The sequence below is a fragment of the Triticum aestivum genome, chromosome 6A (genome assembly GCF_018294505.1).
Source record: "Triticum aestivum cultivar Chinese Spring chromosome 6A, IWGSC CS RefSeq v2.1, whole genome shotgun sequence".
NCBI classification, from domain to species: Eukaryota; Viridiplantae; Streptophyta; class Magnoliopsida; order Poales; family Poaceae; genus Triticum; species Triticum aestivum.
In genome coordinates, this window is record NC_057809.1 from 619,433,563 (window position 1) to 619,453,982 (window position 20,420).

Genomic DNA, 20,420 nt, shown 5'->3' on the forward strand with positions numbered 1-20,420 from the left:
CAAATAACAACTCTTTGTTCATGGTTAGGAAACATAACCATCTTTGATTAACGAGCTAGTCAAGTAGAGGCATACTAGTGACACTCTGTTGGTCTATGTATTCACACATGTATTATGTTTCCGGTTAATACAATTCTAGCATGAATAATAAACATTTATCATGATATAAGGAAATAAATAATAACTTTATTATTGCCTCTAGGGCATATTTCCTTCAGTCTCGCACTTGCACTAGAGTCAATAATCTAGATTACACAGTAATGATTCTAACACCCATGGAGCCTTGGTGCTGATCATGTTTTGCTCGTGGAAGAGGCTTAGTCAACGGGTCTGCAACATTCAGATCCGTATGTATCTTGCAAATCTCTATGTCTCCCACCTGGACTAAATCCCGGATGGAGTTGAAGCGTCTCTTGATGTGTTTGGTTCTTTTGTGAAATCTGGATTCCTTTGCCAAGGCAATTGCACCAGTATTGTCACAGAAGATTTTCATTGGACCCGATGCACTAGGTATGACACCTAGATCGGATATGAACTCCTTCATCCAGACTCCTTCGTTTGCTGCTTCCGAAGCAGCTATGTATTCCGCTTCACATGTAGATCCCGCTATGACGCTTTGTTTAGAACTGCACCAACTGACAGCTCCACCGTTTAAAATAAACACGTATCCGGTTTGCGATTTAGAATCATCCGGATCAGTGTCAAAGCTTGCATCAACGTAACCTCTTACGGTGAGCTCTTTGTCACCTCCATATACGAGAAACATATCCTTAGTCCTTTTCAGGTATTTCAGGATGTTCTTGACCGCTGTCCAGTGATCCATTCCTGGATTACTTTGGTACCTCCCTGCTAAACTTATAGCAAGGCACACATCAGGTCTGGTACACAGCATTGCATACATGATAGAGCCTATGGCTGAAGCATAGGGAACATCTTTCATTTTCTCTCTATCTTCTGCAGTGGACGGGCATTGAGTCTTACTCAACTTCACACCTTATAACACAGGCAAGAACCCTTTCTTTGCTTGATCCATTTTGAACTTCTTCAAAATTTTGTCAAGGTATGTGCATTGTGAAAGTCCAATTAAGCGTTTTGATCTATCTCTATAGATCTTTATGCCCAATATGTAAGCAGCTTCCCCGAGGTCTTTCATCGAAAAACTTTTATTCAAGTCTCCCTTTATGCTATCCAGAAATTCTATATCATTTCCAATCAGCAATATGTCATCCACATATAATATCAGAAATGCTACAGAGCTCCCACTCACTTTCTTGTAAATACAGGCTTCTCCAAAAGTCTGTATAAAACCAAATGCTTTGATCACACTATCAAAGCATTTATTCCAACTCCGAGATGCTTGCACCAGTCCATAAATGGATCGCTGGAGTTTGCATACTTTGTTAGCTCCCTTTGGATCGACAAAACCTTCTGGTTGCATCATATACAACTCTTCTTCCAGAAATCCATTCAGGAATGCAGTTTTGACATCCATCTGCCATATTTCATAATCATAAAATGCGGCAATTGCTAACATAATTCTGACGGACTTAAGCATCGCTACGGGTGAGAAGGTCTCATCGTAGTCAACCCCTTGAACTTGTCAAAAACCTTTCGCGACAAGTCGAGCTTTATAGACAGTAATATTACCATCAGCGTCAGTCTTTTTCTTGAAGATCCATTTATTCTCAATTGCTTGCCGATCATCGGGCAAGTCAACCAAAGTCCATACCTTGTTCTCATACATGGATCCCATCTCAGATTTCATGGCCTCAAGCCACTTTGTGGAATCTGGGCTCACCATCGCTTCTTCATAGTTCGTAGGTTCATCATGATCTAGTAGCATGACTTCCAGAACTAGATTACCGTACCACTCTGGTGCGGATCTCACTCTGGTTGATCTACGTGGTTCAGCAGTATCTTGTCCTGAAGCTTCATGATCATTATCATTAGCTTCCTCACTGATTGGTATAGGTGTCGCAGAAACAGTTTTCTGTGATGTACTATTTTCCAATAAGGAAGCAGGTATAGTTACCTCGTCAAGTTCTACTTTCCTCCCACTCACTTCTTTCGAGAGAAACTCCTTCTCTAGAAAGTTTCCGAATTTAGCAACAAAAGTCTTGCCTTCGGATCTGTGATAGAAGGTGTATCCAATAGTTTCCTTTGGATATCCTATGAAGACACACTTCTCCGATTTGGGTTCGAGCTTATCGGGTTGAAGCTTTTTCACATAAGCATCGCAGCCCCAAACTTTAAGAAACGACAACTTTGGTTTCTTGCCAAACCATAGTTCATAAGGTGTCGTCTCAACGGATTTTGATGGTGCCCTATTTAACGTGAATGCAGCCGTCTCTAAAGCATAACCCCAAAACGATAGCGGTAAATCAGTAAGAGACATCATAGATCGCACCATATCTAGTAAAGTACGATTACGACGTTCGGACACACCATTACGCTGTGGTGTTCCGGGTGGCGTGAGTTGCGAAACTATTCCACAATTTTTCAAATGTACACCAAACTCGTAACTCAAATATTCTCCTCCACGATCAGATCGTAGAAACTTTATTTTCTTGTTACGATGATTTTCAACTTCACTCTGAAATTCCTTGAACTTTTCAAATGTTTCAGACTTGTGTTTCATCAAGTAGATATACCCATATCTGCTTAAATCATCTGTGAAGGTGAGAAAATAACGATATCCGCCACGAGCCTCAATATTCATCGGACCACATACATCGGTATGTATGATTTCCAATAAATCTGTTGCTCTCTCCATAGTACCGGAGAACGGTGTTTTAGTCATCTTGCCTATGAGGCACGGTTCGCAAGTACCAAGTGATTCATAATCAAATGGTTCCAAAAGCCCATCAGTATGGAGTTTCTTCATGCGCTTTACACCGATATGACCTAAACGGCAGTGCCACAAATAAGTTGCACTATCATTATTAACTTTGCATCTTTTGGCTTCTACATTATGAATATGTGTATTACTATCATCGAGATTCAACAAGAATAGACCACTCTTCAAAGGTGCATGACCATAAAAGATATTACTCATATAAATAGAACAACCATTATTCTCTGATTTAAATGAATAACCGTCTCGCATCAAACAAGATCCAGATATAATGTTCATGCTCAACGCTGGCACCAAATAACAATTATTTAGGTCTAATATTAATCCCGAAGGTAGATGTAGAGGTAGCGTGCCGACCGCGATCACATCGACTTTGGAACCGTTTCCCACACGCATCGTCACCTCGTCCTTTGCTAGCGTCCGCTTATTCCGTAGTCCCTGTTTCGAGTTGCAAATATTAGCAACAGAACCAGTATCAAATACCCAGGTGCTACTGCGAGCTCTAGTAAGGTACACATCAATAACATGTATATCACATATACCTTTGTTCACTTTGCCATCCTTCTTATCCGCCAAATACTTGGGGCAGTTCCGCTTCCAGTGACCAGTCTGCTTGCAGTAGAAGCACTCAGTTTCAGGCTTAGGTCCAGACTTGGGTTTCTTCTCCTGAGCAGCAACTTGCTTGCTGTTCTTCTTGAAGTTCCCCTTCTTCTTCCCTTTGCCCTTTTTCTTGAAACTAGTGGTTTTGCTAACCATCAACACTTGATGCTCCTTCTTGATTTCTACCTCCGCAGCTTTCAGCATTGCGAAGAGCTCGGGAATAGTCTTGTTCATCCCTTGCATATTATAGTTCATCATGAAGCTCTTGTAGCTTGGTGGCAGTGATTGGAGAATTCTGTCAATGACGCAATCATCTGGAAGATTAACTCCCATCTGAATCAAGTGATTATTATACCCAGACATTTTGAGTATATGCTCACTGACAGAACTGTTCTCCTCCATCTTGCAGCTATAGAACTTATTGGAGACTTCATGTCTCTCAATTCGGGCATTTGCTTGAAATATTAACTTCAACTCCTGGAACATCTCATATGCTCCATGACGTTCAAAACGTCGTTGAAGTCCCGATTCTAAGCCGTAAAGCATGGCACACTGAACTATCGAGTAGTCATCAGCTTTGCTCTGCCAGACGTTCACAACATCTGGCGTTGCTCCAGCAGCAGGCCTGTCACCCAGCGGTGCTTCCAGGACGTAATTCTTCTGTGCAGCAATGAGGATAATCCTCAGGTTACGGACCCAGTCCGTGTAATTGCTACCATCATCTTTCAACTTTGCTTTCTCAAGGAACGCATTAAAATTCAACGGAACAACAGCACGAGCCATCTATCTACAATCAACATAAACAAGCAAGATACTATCAGGTACTAAGTTCATGATAAGTTTAAGTTCAGTTAATCAAATTACTTAGGAACTCCCACTTAGATAGACATCCCTCTAATCCTCTAAGTGATCACGTGATCCAAATCAACTAAACCATAACCGATCATCACGTGAGATCGAGTAGTTTTCAATGGTGAACATCGTTATGTTGATCATATCTACTATATGATTCACGCTCGACCTTTCGGTCTCTGTGTTCCGAGCCATATCTGTATATGCTTGGCTCGTCAAGTATAACCTAAGTATTCTGCGTGTGCAACTGTTTTGCACCCGTTGTATTTGGACGTAGAGCTTATCACACCCGATCATCACGTGGTGTCTGGGCACGACGAACTTTGGCAACGGTGCATACTCAGGGAGAACACTTCTTGATAATTTAGTGAGAGATCACCTTATAATGCTACCGTCAATCAAAGCAAGATAAGATGCATAAAAGGATAAACATCACATGCAATCAATATAAGTGATATGATATGGCCATCATCATCTTGTGCTTGTGATCTCCATCTCCGAAGCACCGTCATGATCACCATCGTCATCGGCGCGCCACCTTGATCTCCATCGTAGCAACGTTGTCGTCTCGCCAATCTTATGCTTCCACGACTATCACTACCGCTTAGTAATAAAGTAAAGCATTACATCGCGATTGCATTGCACACAATAAAGCGACAACCATATGGCTCCTGCCAGTTGCCGATAACTCGGTTACAAAACATGATCATCTCATACAATAAAATCAGCATCATGCCTTGACCATATCACATCACAACATACCCTGCAAAAACAAGTTAGACGTCCTCTACTTTGTTGTTGCAAGTTTTACGTGGCTGGTACGGGCTTAAGTAAGAACTCATCTCACCTGCGCATCAAAACCACAACGATAGTTCGTCAAATAGACTCCGTTTTAACCTTCTCAAGGACCGGGCGTAGTCACACTTGGTTCAACTAAAGTTGGAGAGACAGTCTTCCGCAAGCCATCTGTGTGCAAAGCACGTCGAGGGAACCGGTCTCGCGTAAGAGTACGCGTAAGGTTGGTCCGGATCGTCTCAACCAACAATACCGCCGAACCAAAGTATGACATGCTGGTAGGCAGTATGACTTGTATCGCCCACAACTCACTTGTGTTCTACTCGTGCAAATAACATCAAACCATAAAACCTAGGCTCGGATGCCACTGTTGGGGAACGCAGTAATTTCGAAAAATTTCCTATGCACACGCAAGATCATGGTGATGCATAGCAACGAGAGGGGAGAGTGTTGTCTACGTACCAACGCAGACCGACTGCGGAAGCGATCACACAACGTAGAGGAAGTAGTCGTACGTCTTCTTCCCGATCCGACCGATCCAAGCACCGTTACTCCGGCACCTCCGAGTTCTTAGCACACGTTCAGCTCGATGACGATCCTCGGGCTCCGATCCAGCAAAGCGTCGAGGAAGAGTTCCGTCAGCACGACGGCGTGGTGACGATCTTGATGTTCCTCCGACGCAGGGCTTCGCCTAAGCACTACAACGGTATGATCGAGGTGGAATTTGGTGGCAGGGGGCACCACACACGGCTAAGGAACGATCTCAAGGATCAACTTGTGTGTCTTGGGGTGTCCCCTGCCCCCGTATATAAAGGTTGGAGGAGGGGGGGCCGGCCGGCCAGGGGGAGGAAGCGCAGGGGGAGTCCTACTCCCACCGGGAGTAGGACTCCTCCCCTCCAATCCTATTCCAACTAGGACTCTCAAGGGGGAAGGAGAAAGAGGGGGGGCCGGCCCCTTCTCCTAGTCCTACTAGGACTTGGGGAAGGGGGGGGGCGCCGGCCAGCTATGGGCTGCCCCTTTTCTCTTTTTCCACTAAGGCCCAATAGGCCCATTATCCTCTCGGGGGGTTCCGGTAACCCTCCCGGCATTCCGGTAAAATCCCGATTTCACCCGGAACACTTCCTATGTCCAAACATAGGCTTCCAATATATCAATCTTTACGTCTCGACCATTTCGAGACTCCTCGTCATGTCCGTGATCACATCCGGGACTCCGAACAACCTTCGGTACATCAAAATGCATAAACTCATAATATAACTGTCATCGAAACCTTAAGCGTGCGGACCCTACGATTCGAGAACAATGTAGACATGACCGAGACACGTCTCCAGTCAATAACCAATAGCGAGACCTGGATGCCCATATTGGCTCCTACATATTCTACGAAGATCTTTATCGGTCAGACCGCATAACAACATACGTTGTTCCCTTTGTCATCGGTATGTTACTTGCCCGAGATTCGATCGTCGGTATCCAATACCTAGTTCAATCTCGTTGCTGGCAAGTCTCTTTACTCGTTCCGTAATACATCATCTCACAACTAACATATTAGTTGTTGTGCTTGCAAGGCTTATGTGATGTGCATTACCGAGAGGGCCCAGAGATACCTCTCCGACAATCGGAGTGACAAACCCTAATCTTGAAATACGCCAACCCAACATCTGCCATTGGAGACACCTGTAGTACTCCTTTATAATCACCCAGTTACGTTGTGACGTTTGGTAGTACCCAAAGTGTTCCTCCGGTAAACGGGAGTTGCATAATCTCATAGTTATAGGAACATGTATAAGTCATGAAGAAAGCAATAGCAACATACTAAACGATCGGGTGCTAAGCTAATGAAATGGGTCATGTCAATCAGATCATTCTACTAATGATGTGACCTCGTTAATCAAATAACAACTCTTTGTTCATGGTTAGGAAACATAACCATCTTTGATTAACGAGCTAGTCAAGTAGAGGCATACTAGTGACACTCTGTTGGTCTATGTATTCACACATGTATTATGTTTCCGGTTAATACAATTCTAGCATGAATAATAAACATTTATCATGATATAAGGAAATAAATAATAACTTTATTATTGCCTCTAGGGCATATTTCCTTCACTAGTCATAATCACAACTACTCCTCATCATCAACTCTAACACATTGTACCACATAATAAACATATTGTACCTCATAGGACCTACTACATTCTCTTACGACCTACTATATTCTCTAAGGTAAAATAGCAAAAAACAAGATAGCCCCTGACTCTCTATTATGGAGAATGGAGATCATCCTGTCTCCAATTCTTGCCTTTCGCTTAATGTTGCTTCTAAGAACCTCCTTACGAATGTCCAAACATTTTTTCCATTCTTTGATTAGCATGTGTGCACCAGTTTTAGAAATCCGATATGCACAGGTGAGATCCGTAGGATGACCTGGCTGTATGTTCAGAACTTCAAGGCGACCATTGTGATACATCAAATGAGGCACACAATCCATCGGGATGTTTTGTTGAAAAACATAGTAATAACTTCATTAGCAATGATGTACTAGTTTTAGAAGTATGCAAAAGATGCACGGATATCGTAATAGTAAAAAAATCTTACCAGGGTATCTCCATGGAAGTTATAGTGGTTCAACACGCGCACTAGTGGCACGTATTGACCATAATGTTGAGGAGTTTGATAATAGGTATTGTAATTCTCAAGACAAGTACAAAATGCGACCAGATGACTTTTCTCCAGATAAGTTAATTCTGAGCCTTCGGTGTAGTGGGTTTTGTCTACCATCTTCCGCACACTCTTTGAAGAATCAAAGTAAGCTGTCAATGGAAATAAGCTGTCAACTATTTTGAAATATACAATATAAATTAGCTAATAACTATGTTTGAGAAACTCACATAGTGGTAGAATTGGAAGCGTATCAACAAGGACCCAAATGTCCATATTGTCTTGCTCGATGTCAGGATCACCAAGATCCATGGTGACAAGCATACCCTCATAAAAACCATACATCTTGCAAAGTGCTTCCCAATTTAGGCAACCAAAATGGGTTACGCTCTGAGCATTGTACAGATTTATTTCAAAATCCATACCATGATGGGTCCTTAGGTGAATTTTCTTTGTTTCAAAACTTTCATGGTCTTCAAAACCCATCCTCTCGAAAACATAGCGTCTTGCATAGCATGTGACAAGCTAGTCGAATTGCAAAAGATGAAAAGTACACGTTGAAATAGTTGAAGTCATGCTTAATTATGAAAAAAAAACAATTGTCGTCGTTGCGTACCGTTTCAACATCGAAGGTCTCCTCGAGCTTAATGCTGAAGCGTCGATCTTCGTCCAGGTAAAGGAACCTATCGCACATACCTCGGTCGTCGTGGCACCAACTACACTCCTCCGGAAGACTTTCGTCGTCCGAGTACGACATTTCCTATGTTCATAATTCAAAGATTAAACTTGTACAATTAAATATATGTACACCCGGAGAAGAAGGAGAATCGACCCCCACGACAACAGTCGGGATTCTTCGGCCTTGACAGACTTAAAGTCAACCCGAAATATCGTTTAATTATCTTTCTAGCACAAGTCATGCCAAAATTCACCGAAAATTCCGGCATGACCTTTGCTAAAACAGGACATATCGAGCGCCTGAAATTTGGCGGAACGGAAATTAATCAACACTCCGGCAAAACATAGGCCACTCGGAGGTGTAACCTGAACATGACCGGCAAATGTGACAACGAATAAGTGCTTAGACTAAAAAAATAAGAACAAATGTGACATGTTCAACTAGTTCTATTAATTCAACTAGTTCTTACTAAATATAAATTTACTATAAATAGAAATAAACTAGTTCTTTCTAAAAATAAACTAGTTCAACTAGTTATATTAATTTTTTTACTAAAAATACATTAGTTGTATTAATTCACTAGTTCTTACTAAAACTAAACTAGTTCAACTAGTTTATTAATTTACTTACTAATTATTTTAAACTTACTAAATACAGTAAAAAAACTACATTATACATTAGAAAAAAAACTACAGTGAAAAACAGACGGGGTCGGGGGAGACGGCGGCACCTAGGTGCGGCGAGGCGGGGTCGGGGAAGACGACGGCGAGGCGGGGTCGGGGGAGACGGCAGCGAGGCGGGTCAAGGGAGACGGCGGCGAGGCGGGTCGAGGGAGATGGCGGCGGAGAACTAGGGCAGGGGCTCCGGCAAGGTCGAGGTCGAGGAGGAGGAGGCACAGGCGTGCCACGACGTCGAGGGCAGACTCCGGCGGAGAGCGACGGTAGGGGCTCCGGCGAGGGCAAGGGCAGGGGCTCCGGCGGAGGCGACGAGGGGGAGAGAGAGTGGGGAATTGGGGGAGGAAGCAGAGGGGAAGCCCGCGAGCGCGGAGGATTAGGTCAAAATAGTTTTAGCAGTAGCGCTGAAAACGAAAACACGCTGCTGCTAAAATACGTAGCAATAGCACGGTGGCCAACTTCAAACTTAGTAGCAGCGCATTTTATTTTGACGCGCTACTATTAAGTGGATAGCAGTAGCGCCCTTCATGACAAAACGCTACTACTAAGTAGTAGTAGAGCCTCATAACACGCGCTATTGGTAAGATTCTGTGTATAAAGTTTTTCCTAATAGTGCTTGATGTTCTGCTTGCCGTCAAACACAACCCGATGCAAGTGCTACTTGTCAAAGCCTGCCGCTAATTTCAATGTTGTATCGCTGATAGATTATTCTGCCAAATCGATCTACTCTCGTGCCTCTCTCTGTTCTATTTTGTTTCCAAAACAAATCACACGTGCACACCACGCAAGGGCTGCCGCCGTGCCTGCAGCTCGCACCTGACCACATCCTAGCCTTGTCGGCCACGCTGCCTGAAGCTACCACAAGCACCCGACCGGCCCGTTGCCAGCCCATCCAAGCGCGCCCTAGACGCCTGTTGCTGTCGCACATTAAGCCGTCGCAGCTTCCAATCGCTAGCACAAGCAAAAATATCTTCACCGCAAGTCGAAACTTTCCGTCGCTACACGTGACCAACTCAACTGCTTCCATGAATTCTTTCGCTCTTCCTCTAGATCAACAATCCAGCAACCTCCAATCAACCTAGCTCTGATACCACTTGTTACAATAAGTTTGAGGCGTTCCGTCGATCTACCGAGGACTAAGCAATCACACGAGCACAACACCGAGATTTGTTAACGAGGTTCACCGATATGGCTACATCTCCGGGGCCTGACTACGAGCGCTCCTTCCCGTGACACCGTCACAATACCGCACCCGGCCGTCCTGGACACCGACACATGCCGCCGGCTTCCCCTGCGTTTCTGTGCTATTATGTTGGCATAGGTTACATCGGGTGTCTACCCCCACTATATATGAGAGGCCTACGATACAAGTGTCCTACTAGGACACGACTCAACATTCTATGTAAACACAATACAACTCATAGTCCAACTACAACCCATTTTATACACAATATTTGACACAACTTTAACAACTCTGGCTACGTGTGTGCACACGACGAGGAACAACCGGAGCTTGTGGCAGAACTGGAGATGGAATAGGAGCAGGTGACAAAGAGCTGGGAGTCGCCAATGCTGGCGAGACCGAGCCAGCTGCATCCCCGGCTGCTGCTATATGGCGCACTGAAGGCGTCGAAGGCGGGGAGGTGACCTGCTGGGACGCATCATGAGTCGTGAGGCATGGATCGGGAGTGCACATCGTAGCTGACTCTGGGTTCGGCTCAGCTGGCTCCGGCTCGGCCGCCGCTGCATGTAAACTTCTTGTATGACTGGAAGACAGCTCAGCTGGCTCCGGCTCGGCCGACTCCGACTCATGCGGAGCCGCTGCTGCATGGCGCCCCTCCAACAACATGCGATCAACGTCCAAGCCATGCAAGACTGGGCGATCGACGTGAGGTGCACTAGGGGCTCCCGTGTCATCCAGTAGCTCAAGATGAACTCCACGCCCGGTACCTGTACCATGGTTAGAAAGCAAAATAGAAGAATATGCAGCATCTACAAATTGGTCAGACGAAACAAGCGATGGTGAAATAGAATTAGAGGAAGTTTGTGACTCCGGAAATTTAGAGAAAGGATAGTGGTTTTCATCAAAGATAACATCACAGGATATATAAACACGATTGGGGAGAACATGGAGACACTTATATCCTTTATGAAGAGAGCTATATCCAAAAAAGACACACTTTTTAGAGCCAAACTCAAGTTTGCGATTATTGTAAGGTTGAAGGTGTGGCCAACAAGCACAACCAAACACTTTTAGAAATGTATAATCATGTGTTTCTTGAAGCAAGCATTCAATAGGAGTTTTCATGCCTAGCACGAGTGTAGGGAGCCAATTGATGAGAAAGCAAGCTGTAGAAAACGCATCAGTCCAGAAACGGAAAGGTACAGATGCATGTGCCAAAAGAGTCAAGCCTGTTTTTACTATGTGACGATGCTTACGTTCAGCTGCGCCGTTTTGCCGATGTGTATGAGGACAAGACACACGGTGTGTAATCCCAAGTTTTTCCAAAGAACGTATTGAGGTTGCGGTATTCCCCTCCCCAATCGGATTGAACATGAAGTATCTTATGACTAAGGAGACGCTCAACATGAGTTTGGAATTGAAGAAAGACATTAAACACATCGGCTTTGCACTTAAGAAAGTAAAGCCAAGTAAAACGGCTGTAAGTATCAATAAAACTCACATAATAATGTGACCACTAACTGAGGTTTGGGCAGGGCCCCATACATCTGAAAACACAAATTCAAGAGGCGTTTTAACTACACGAGTAGATACTGGAATTGGGAGTTGGTGACTTTTGCCTTTATAACAAGCATCACACACAGAGACATCTTTATTACTAGACACAACGTGGAGTTGATGACGCCAAAGAACATGGCGCACAATGGGGGAAGCTGGATGACCAAGACGTGAATGCCATTGGGATGGCTTGACACGGACCGTGCTGAAGACCATTGAAGCTGCAGGTGCATCAAGTGGATAGAGACCATGTTGATAATGACCTCTAAGAAGAACGCGCCTCGTTGCGTGATCCTTAACAAAGACATCAAAGGGGTGAAATTCAACAAAGACATCATTGTCATGAGTAAGTTTAGGAACAGAAAGAAGATTATATAATGAAAGGATAGATACAAATACCAAGTCCTATTGGTATACATAAAAGAAATCTAACAGAGGTGAATGGGGAAGCACATCGATTAGCAAGGATGGCGACGTCGCTGGTAGCTGGGCGTCAAGTTTGGTTTTTACATCCCCCTGAGAATGTGTGTATACCTTTTCTTTTTTGAGACAAGAATGTGTGTATACCTGTAAATGTTATGTTCTAATAAAGCCCGCTGTTTCCTCAAAAAAGAAAAAAAGCTGATTCTTCTAGTCTTGAATTGAAAAAACAAGCCCACACGAGGACAAGAGGCCCCAGGCCGACGCGGGCGGGCAACAGAGCGATCAACATTGCTTAAAAAGAAACAGAGCGATCAACAAATCTGCACGAATATCGTGTGGTAGATGACTTAGATGAGACATAGTTAAATCTCATCTACTTAGATGAGAATTAGTAAATCCGATTTTGATAACGTTACCGTGTGGTTATTAGTTTGGGCAAGATTTGTTGAGTTGAAGGAAGAGTAGGAGTAGGAGTAGGAGTCCTAGGATAGATCGGATGCGATCCGAGTAGTACAAGTCTAGCCTGGTATGCGTGTATATATATACATGACGTGACAGACATTGGGAAGAGAAGAAAATTGAAGGCACATGATATATATATACACCCTTTGTTAAAAGTGTGTTCGTGGTGCGCTTTCTGTGACCAATCCGTGGGCGAAACCAGACATCACCTATGCAACATCCAACTTGCTGATCGGTGATGGCTGGCGACGACGAGGAGTGGACCGACGACGAGGAGTGCACCGAGGAGTACGAGAAGGCTGCGGCGGCGATCGTGGCTCGGGCTCGGGCTCGGCAGATGACCAGGCTAGGCGGCGCTAAACCCATGAAACGGCTGCAACACGAGCAGGTCATCTACATCCTGTCGCTGGAGAAGGACGGCATTGACTACGTCACCGGCCGCGGCCACCGGTACACGCCGGAGAAGATGAAGAGTATCGTGGACATCCACATGGAGGGCGACGACGAGATCGATGAGCGGCAGGCCCGGGTGATGCGGCAGCTGAGTGAGAAGGGGTACGTCGTGGCCGACGACACCTACCTGGGCGATGACGAGGAGTACAAAGACGAATACAATAAGTTGAGCGAGATACGGTGGGAGAGACTCATGGCGCCCATCTTGAGTCGCCGTCTTGCTCGCATGGGAGTCACCGCCGAAAACGACGACAACGAGGAGGACTACTATTCGGAGGAGGACTACTCGGAGCTGGGAGAGGCGGAGGGCGAGAATCCAGATGACCAACAGATACCAGCAGAATAGGGTTGATTCTGTTTGCAAAATAGTTTTTTTACCGGTTCCGGTAGCTACCCGTGAGAATCCACCATCCATGCATGTTGTCAAGATTGGTACCGTCTGATACGCTGTAACATGTATACTCTTATTGGTGTACAGCTTTTTAAAGGGAGACCGTGGGTGTGCAGTGCTACATTTGCTCTAAAGTACTCTCTCTTTCCCCCCCATGGCAAAGACTAGTAAATATTTGGATGATAGATACCTTCTGAATCAGAACTCCGTTTTTGTATTGGTGGCTCATGTTGTCCAGGTGCTCCATCTGTTTCCTTTTGATCGCCATTATAAAGTTACTTGCCCCGTCGCCGAGGGCTGCCTCCGCGCGCTCTTCTTCTTCACCTTCTTCTTCTTCTTCTTCTTCTTCTTCTTCTTCTTTTTTGGAGTCAGAATCTTCCTCTGCCTCCTCATCCTCATCACCACCACCATCATCGTCGTTGTTGTCATCGCCATCATCATTTTCTTCCGAGTTCGAGTCCGAGTCCGAGTTCGAGCCCGATTCCGAGTCCGGGTGCAAGCATGAGTATATTTCCAAGCATAAGTTGGAGTCAGCTAGTTTCGTAGCCAGGAAGTATGGCACACCTGAGATTTGCCTGATGTCTTTCGCCTGATCCACTCGTTGATCTCATCCACGTTGTCGGGGTCGTTGGCCAGGCAGTCGTCGCCGGCCTCGAGCTCGAGGTAGGCCTCCTCGCCCAGCTCCTTGACGATCCGAGCCCGACGTAAAAGCACGCCCCCTTTTACGTTCAGCACGTGTCCTAGTAGTAGTGTTCCTATTACACTGAGCATTGCCGGTTGATTAGTTTAGGAAAGTGGGAGCACGTGTCGTAGTCGTAGTGTTCCTATTACACTGATGTATTAGGCGTGTATGTCTAGTCCGACTAGAGGCTCTTTTTTTGAGACATAGTCCGACTAGAGACTGGGAGTCGTTTTTAGTTTTCCTTCATTGAGCTGTGTCCGAGACTCCGAGTAGCTTTTGAGGTCCAAAAGCAAGTACGAGTAAGGTCATATGTCGGTTGGTTTGTACATATATCTATGCACCGTGTGCAGATTGAACCAGAAAATTATTAAGGAACAAAAAAGAGAAAAGCAAAGGATACGATATGGGTTCTTGGCTATCTGATTTTTATGGGCGTGCGTTCGTGTGTTTTGATGTGATTAATCTTGTAGGTGAAACCTGGCAATATTGTACCGAAGTAACCCACGGAAAGTCCAAGACGGGAGACATAGTCTGAGCTCGAGCAGTGGTAGGGGGAGGAGGGAAAGCCTTGGAAGGAACAAGAAGAACATCATATGTTGGAGAGATTGGGGAGATCGAGAAAAATCAGGCGCCTGCCCTATAGGAGCTCCTATATAACTTTAACTAGACAATACCGCACGCGTTGCAGCGGGATGGTAATGGTAGTGTAATAAACAATTTGGAAGACTGAGGCACACCGTAAGAAGAAAACAAGTAAGTCCCATCCCGCCTCGTTGTTGTCCCTATCTCAGCACTGACGTTGCCCATGATCATAGCAAATTCAGTGCCATCATCTTCCCACACCAACGTCGGCGTCCCAACCTTTAGGTATTTACAGACGTACATTATCCACGTTGGTCTGGGTTCTGCGGAAGAGATCGAGCAAGGAAAGTCCTCGTCAGATGATGAGGTCGTTGCTATTTATTAAAAAAACTCATGTAAGAAGAACATGTTAAGGTTGTGACTCAATGTTTCATGGCCTAAAACCGCACGTATGTGTGTCGGGAAAGGATCAAATATATTATTATATACAAAAGTTCATCGAAAGTACAAAGCATCTTAATTGAACATAATAAAAATTACATCAAAATTCGAGACCACCAAACAACCACTACTACCACCACAATGAGACGTCAACGCGCCGTTGTCGCCGCCCCTCTACCAAAGCCGGCTTGACCTTGTCGATGGCAGCCGGAAAGTCTTCGTGCACATGCCCATAAGGACCAGCGTCCGAGAGCCGTAATCATCGCCGTTGAACACTTGCATAGATCTGAAGCACCTGACATCAAATCTCGCCAGATGATCGAGAAGCCCTAACCTTACTATTCCAAGGTGGCAGCAGGAATTTACACTGAAACTCCGTCGACTACAACCAAACGGACGAACTCAAGAATGATCGGAGGACTAAAAAACCTGACCTAAACTACTAACCGAAGTGAAGGCACCAAGATTCCCCTCCCTGTCATCGACTACCGGAGCGGTAGGCAGATGGGAGGCGAATCCACTAGCTCGCCGATGAAGTTTGAAGGGGAGAGTTTACCCTAGCCGTCTAGTGATAGACAGAGGAGGAAAGCAAGAGGGTCGAAAACAATATTCATGGAAGCAACTGAAGAGCCACGCAACGACCGTGTGCGTTGCCGTCGCCGGCCGGCGCATCTTCATGCTTGCACGGGGTGTCGTTGCCGCCGCTGCATACGCATGTCTTCTCACATGTGTACGTGCTCTGTAGCGAACGATGCCGCCGTGGGCGCGCCTCTCCCGCTTCCGTCTCTTGTCGTCTGCCCTCTCGATGGTCTTCTATTTCTACACGTATGTGTTGACCAAGACTGCGGGTATTCGTGTATGTACGCACGTACAAATAGTAGTTGCACCATGATTTCATGCAAATGCATGTACAAATATGTGCGTGCATGTCCTATGCAATGGTATTTTACCTTCGCATCAAAACTTTTCTTTGTATGTATATCCTGCAATAAATCTCATCATAAACCTAAAAGATATTAGTTAATGATGCACAAATACTCATCAAACAGGTCGATTAAAAACACACAATTAAACAATCAATCTAACACTTTTTTACCATTACATTTTCCTTCTCCCTTGGTCTTCTTCTTTCTCGTTCTTCGTTGTTTTTCTACTACAGGGCAGCGATCCATGAGGCCCTAGGGCAATCAGGTCAACATAGGGCAGCCCATAGCTGGCATGCGTCCAGACGGGGACCCTCTCGGACATTTGGGTTTCGGGTCAACAAAACTCCCACCGGATTGCTTATGTACCGCGCTTCCGGACAGGCCTTCTTCGAGGTGTGCTACGGTGCATCATCCCTGGCATCGAGGGTACCTGGTGACGTGTTCGTATGCGAACACATAGTTGGGTATTGCAACACATGGGTGTATGTACTAGTAAAAATAAGTGAACATCACTCTAACATCTTCCATAATGTGTTTGAACTTGAAATTCTGCACGGCAATAGAACATCACTCTAACATCCCCTATTTTTTTGAATTTTTTACAAAACATGAAAACATTATCTTCACATGGTTTTCATCGGTCTCTACCGAATATTCCATATGATAGTCTCCGTATATAGCAAGTAGCTTGTGAACAGAAAAGTGGCTCCAAGGTCGTCGTCATGTAGGAGTACGTGCTTAGACCTCTTTCAATGCATGGGTGCTTAGATGAGATGTTAAGTGCATTAAAGGGCTTACCAACTAAACTCCCCAATGCATAGGTGCTTAGTTTTTAGTTGCTAAGATATTTTCATTTAATTAGGTATAGACTCAGATTTGTCTTTCCATGTAGGTACATGCAGTAGTGGAGAAACGGGCAATAGTCCCAGTTCGTAAGGGTCTTTAGTCGCGGTTCACCAATCGGGACTAATAGGTTGGGACTAAAGCCCCCCCCCCCCCTTTAGTCCCGGTTCGCCACCACCCGGGGCTAAAGGTCGTCCATGTGGGTGGCAGCGCGCGCCGGGGGCGGGGACCTTTAGTCCCGGTCGGTGACACCAACCGGGACTAAAGGATTTGCGCTTTTGGGGTTTATTTTTTATTTTTGCTTTTCATCTTGTGTTTTACATTTAATTTTTTTCATTTCAAACATATTTTACACTACTACATACTGTACACGTTATGCATATATCATAGAATTTCTCGTAGGACCAATTATACATATATTTCCATTTAAAATAATAGAAATTTAATAAAAGTAAACTATAATATACTATAAAAAAGATCACCACATAAAATATTAAAAAGAAAAAAATTGGAAGTGTCAAACTACATATTTGAAGGCTCAAAACTATATATTTCAAGTCTTAAACTAAAAAAAATTAAGTGTCTCAAAGTACATATTTTAAAAATGACATTATTTCAATTTAAAATAATATAAATTTAATAAAAGTAAACTACAATATTATAAGTGACAAACTACATAATTGAAGTCCCAAACAACAGTATACTATAAAAGTAATAATATAAGAATGTTGGCATTGACAAAATAACAATATTGGTGTCGGAACCAAGAGCACGCCACATCTAAACATCATAGTGCTGGCGTTCCATGCTATTCCACGACAGCACTATATTGCGCCTGGTACCAATTGTTGATCTCATATACTTCTGACGCTACCCTATTTTCCCATGCCACCACTATGCCCCTACTAATGTAGTACCAAATAAGCCAACGCCACCACTATTTGAAAAAACGATAGTGCCGGCGTTGGTTGTAAATGGCGCGCCACCAATGAGAGTTGTGGCTAGCACTTTTTTCACTAGTGATATATAGCCAAATGTTTAGGTTGTAGCCAATAAGCATTGAGTGTAAAAATTCCATCATACTATTTGAGAATGCAGGTATCTAGAGTTTCACCTAATGAATATATATTTCAACACTTCAGGTTTAAATAACAACCCATATAGTTAAGCTATTATGTAGTACATGGCTAACAACCGACAATTTTCTAGAAATTTTCAAAATAGAGACGGCACAAAAAATTATTGTGATTAGCTCACTCACCTTCCCGTGGGATCCCACATGACATCAGTCACACAAAATGCTCTTCCGTGGCCATGACCTCAAGATCATCAACATTGTAGAACTCCAACTGATCTTCTGTGGTCATGGTCTCAAGATCATCAACATTGTAGAACTCCAACTGGCCATCGGTACCCTTCAGTCCAACAAGAACAATGAAGTTTCCCGCAGGAGATGAGAACAATGCACTAGCATGTCTGTTCCTGAGTGTTGTGAGCCTCGACACACGGCTAACACTATCGGCTGTGCACATCAAATAGATGCTTATATCGTGATTAACCTTGTCGCCATGAATAACAGCAAACCGGCAGCCGTTGGGCTCCTACGCAAAGGCGATTATATTGTCATTCTTGGTGTCCAATTCAAAAACCGGGATGCCCCTCTCCTTGATCACGAGCAACTCAAAACTAGTGCAATTTACGTTCTCTGATTCTGCATACCGATCTACCTGGATGGCAAGATACTCTCCATTGTTTTGCTGTTGCATTTTGCAATTGCAGATGCTAAAAAGTTTTTCCAACACAGCTCTACTTTGCTGGGAACTTGCACCAAATGAAAATCCCGCAGAGATTTGTACTTACACTGGCAAGCTGGATTCAATTACCCAGATCCTGAACAAAAAAGGCATAAGATGGAATTAATCGGTGACCAACTGAAGTCTACCACATTTTCTACCTCCAAGGATGTGTTGTCAACAAGGGAGAATGTTTCGGTTTCATAGTCACATATGGTACCCTTTCCAAGCGTGGAAAAATATTGATCAACTCCTTCACCGATCCACCTTCGAACATCCATAACTATATACATTATTAAGCATATGACATAGGATTGTTGGTGTGTGTTTCTGAAGGAAATATGCCCTAGAGGCAATAATAAAGTTATTATTTATTTTCTTATATCATGATAAATGTTTATTATTCATGCTAGAATTGTATTAATCGGAAACTTAGTACATGTGTGAATACATAGACAAAACATAGTGTCCCTAGTATGCCTCTACTTGACTAGCTCGTTAATCATAGATGGTTATGTTTCCTAACCATAGACATGTGTTTTGGTTTGATGAATGGGATCACATCATTAGGATAATGATGTGATGGACAAGACCCATCCGTTAGCTTAGCATAATGATCCTTATAGTTTCATTGCTACTCTTTTATTCATGACTTATACATGTTCCTCAGACTATGAGATTATGCAACTCCCGAATACCGGAGGAACACCTTCACTGGTAGAAAAAGGGCCTATTGTCCCGATTGGTAAGGGCCTTTAGTCCCGGTTCCTGAACCGGGACTAAAGGGCCGGTACTAATGCCCTAGCCCTTTAGTCCCGGTTCAGTCCAGAACCGGGACAGATGGGCCTCCACGTGGCCTGTGCGCCGAGCCCAGGCAGCAGGGCCTTTGGTCCCGGTTGGTGGCACCAACCGGGACCAATAGGCATCCACGCGTCAGCATTTCTGTGGCTTGGGTTTTTGTTTTTTTGAAAGGGCGGGGGGTGGGGGTTTTGGGGGGTTAATTTAGGTGTTTCATATATTGTGTTAGCTAGCTAATTAATAGAGAGAAGTGTCCTCTCTTTTGTCCGTGCTTGGTCGACACTACGTCCTATACATACGTATAGAGAGGACTAGCTAGACACGCTAGCTAGCTAGTAAGCAAATGAAGGAAACAGAAGATCGTCGTGAACATATATGCATACAGAGAGAAGTGATATCGACCACCTCTCCTTCTCCGAGAGATTGATCGAACAACAAGTTCTCGTATATCTATCCGACACTACCGGCTACATACATACAATAATTATCTTTTACAAATATAATCTCCTAACATACGGACGTGTGGTCCACATAGTATTCTCCGTCTTCAGCGATCACGTGGTCAAGAAAGAATGCCGCCAATTCCTCTTGAATTGCTCGCATGCGATCTGGTGCTAGGAGTTCATCCCGCATCCGAAACATCTAATTTTAAGAAGGGGGTCAATACACACACACACACACACACACACAAACACACACACACACACACACACACACACACACACATATATATATATAGGGTGGGTCTATTCTCATAACACCCCTTAAGAC

The 20,420-nt window shown here is 44.3% G+C and overlaps 1 pseudogene; it reads right to left on the reverse strand.

Annotated features, from left to right (window-relative positions):
- Positions 1–14,118: 14,118 nt before the first annotated feature.
- LOC123129865 (eukaryotic translation initiation factor 3 subunit B-like) overlaps positions 14,119–20,420 on the reverse strand; it is a 7,277-nt pseudogene continuing 975 nt past the window's right edge.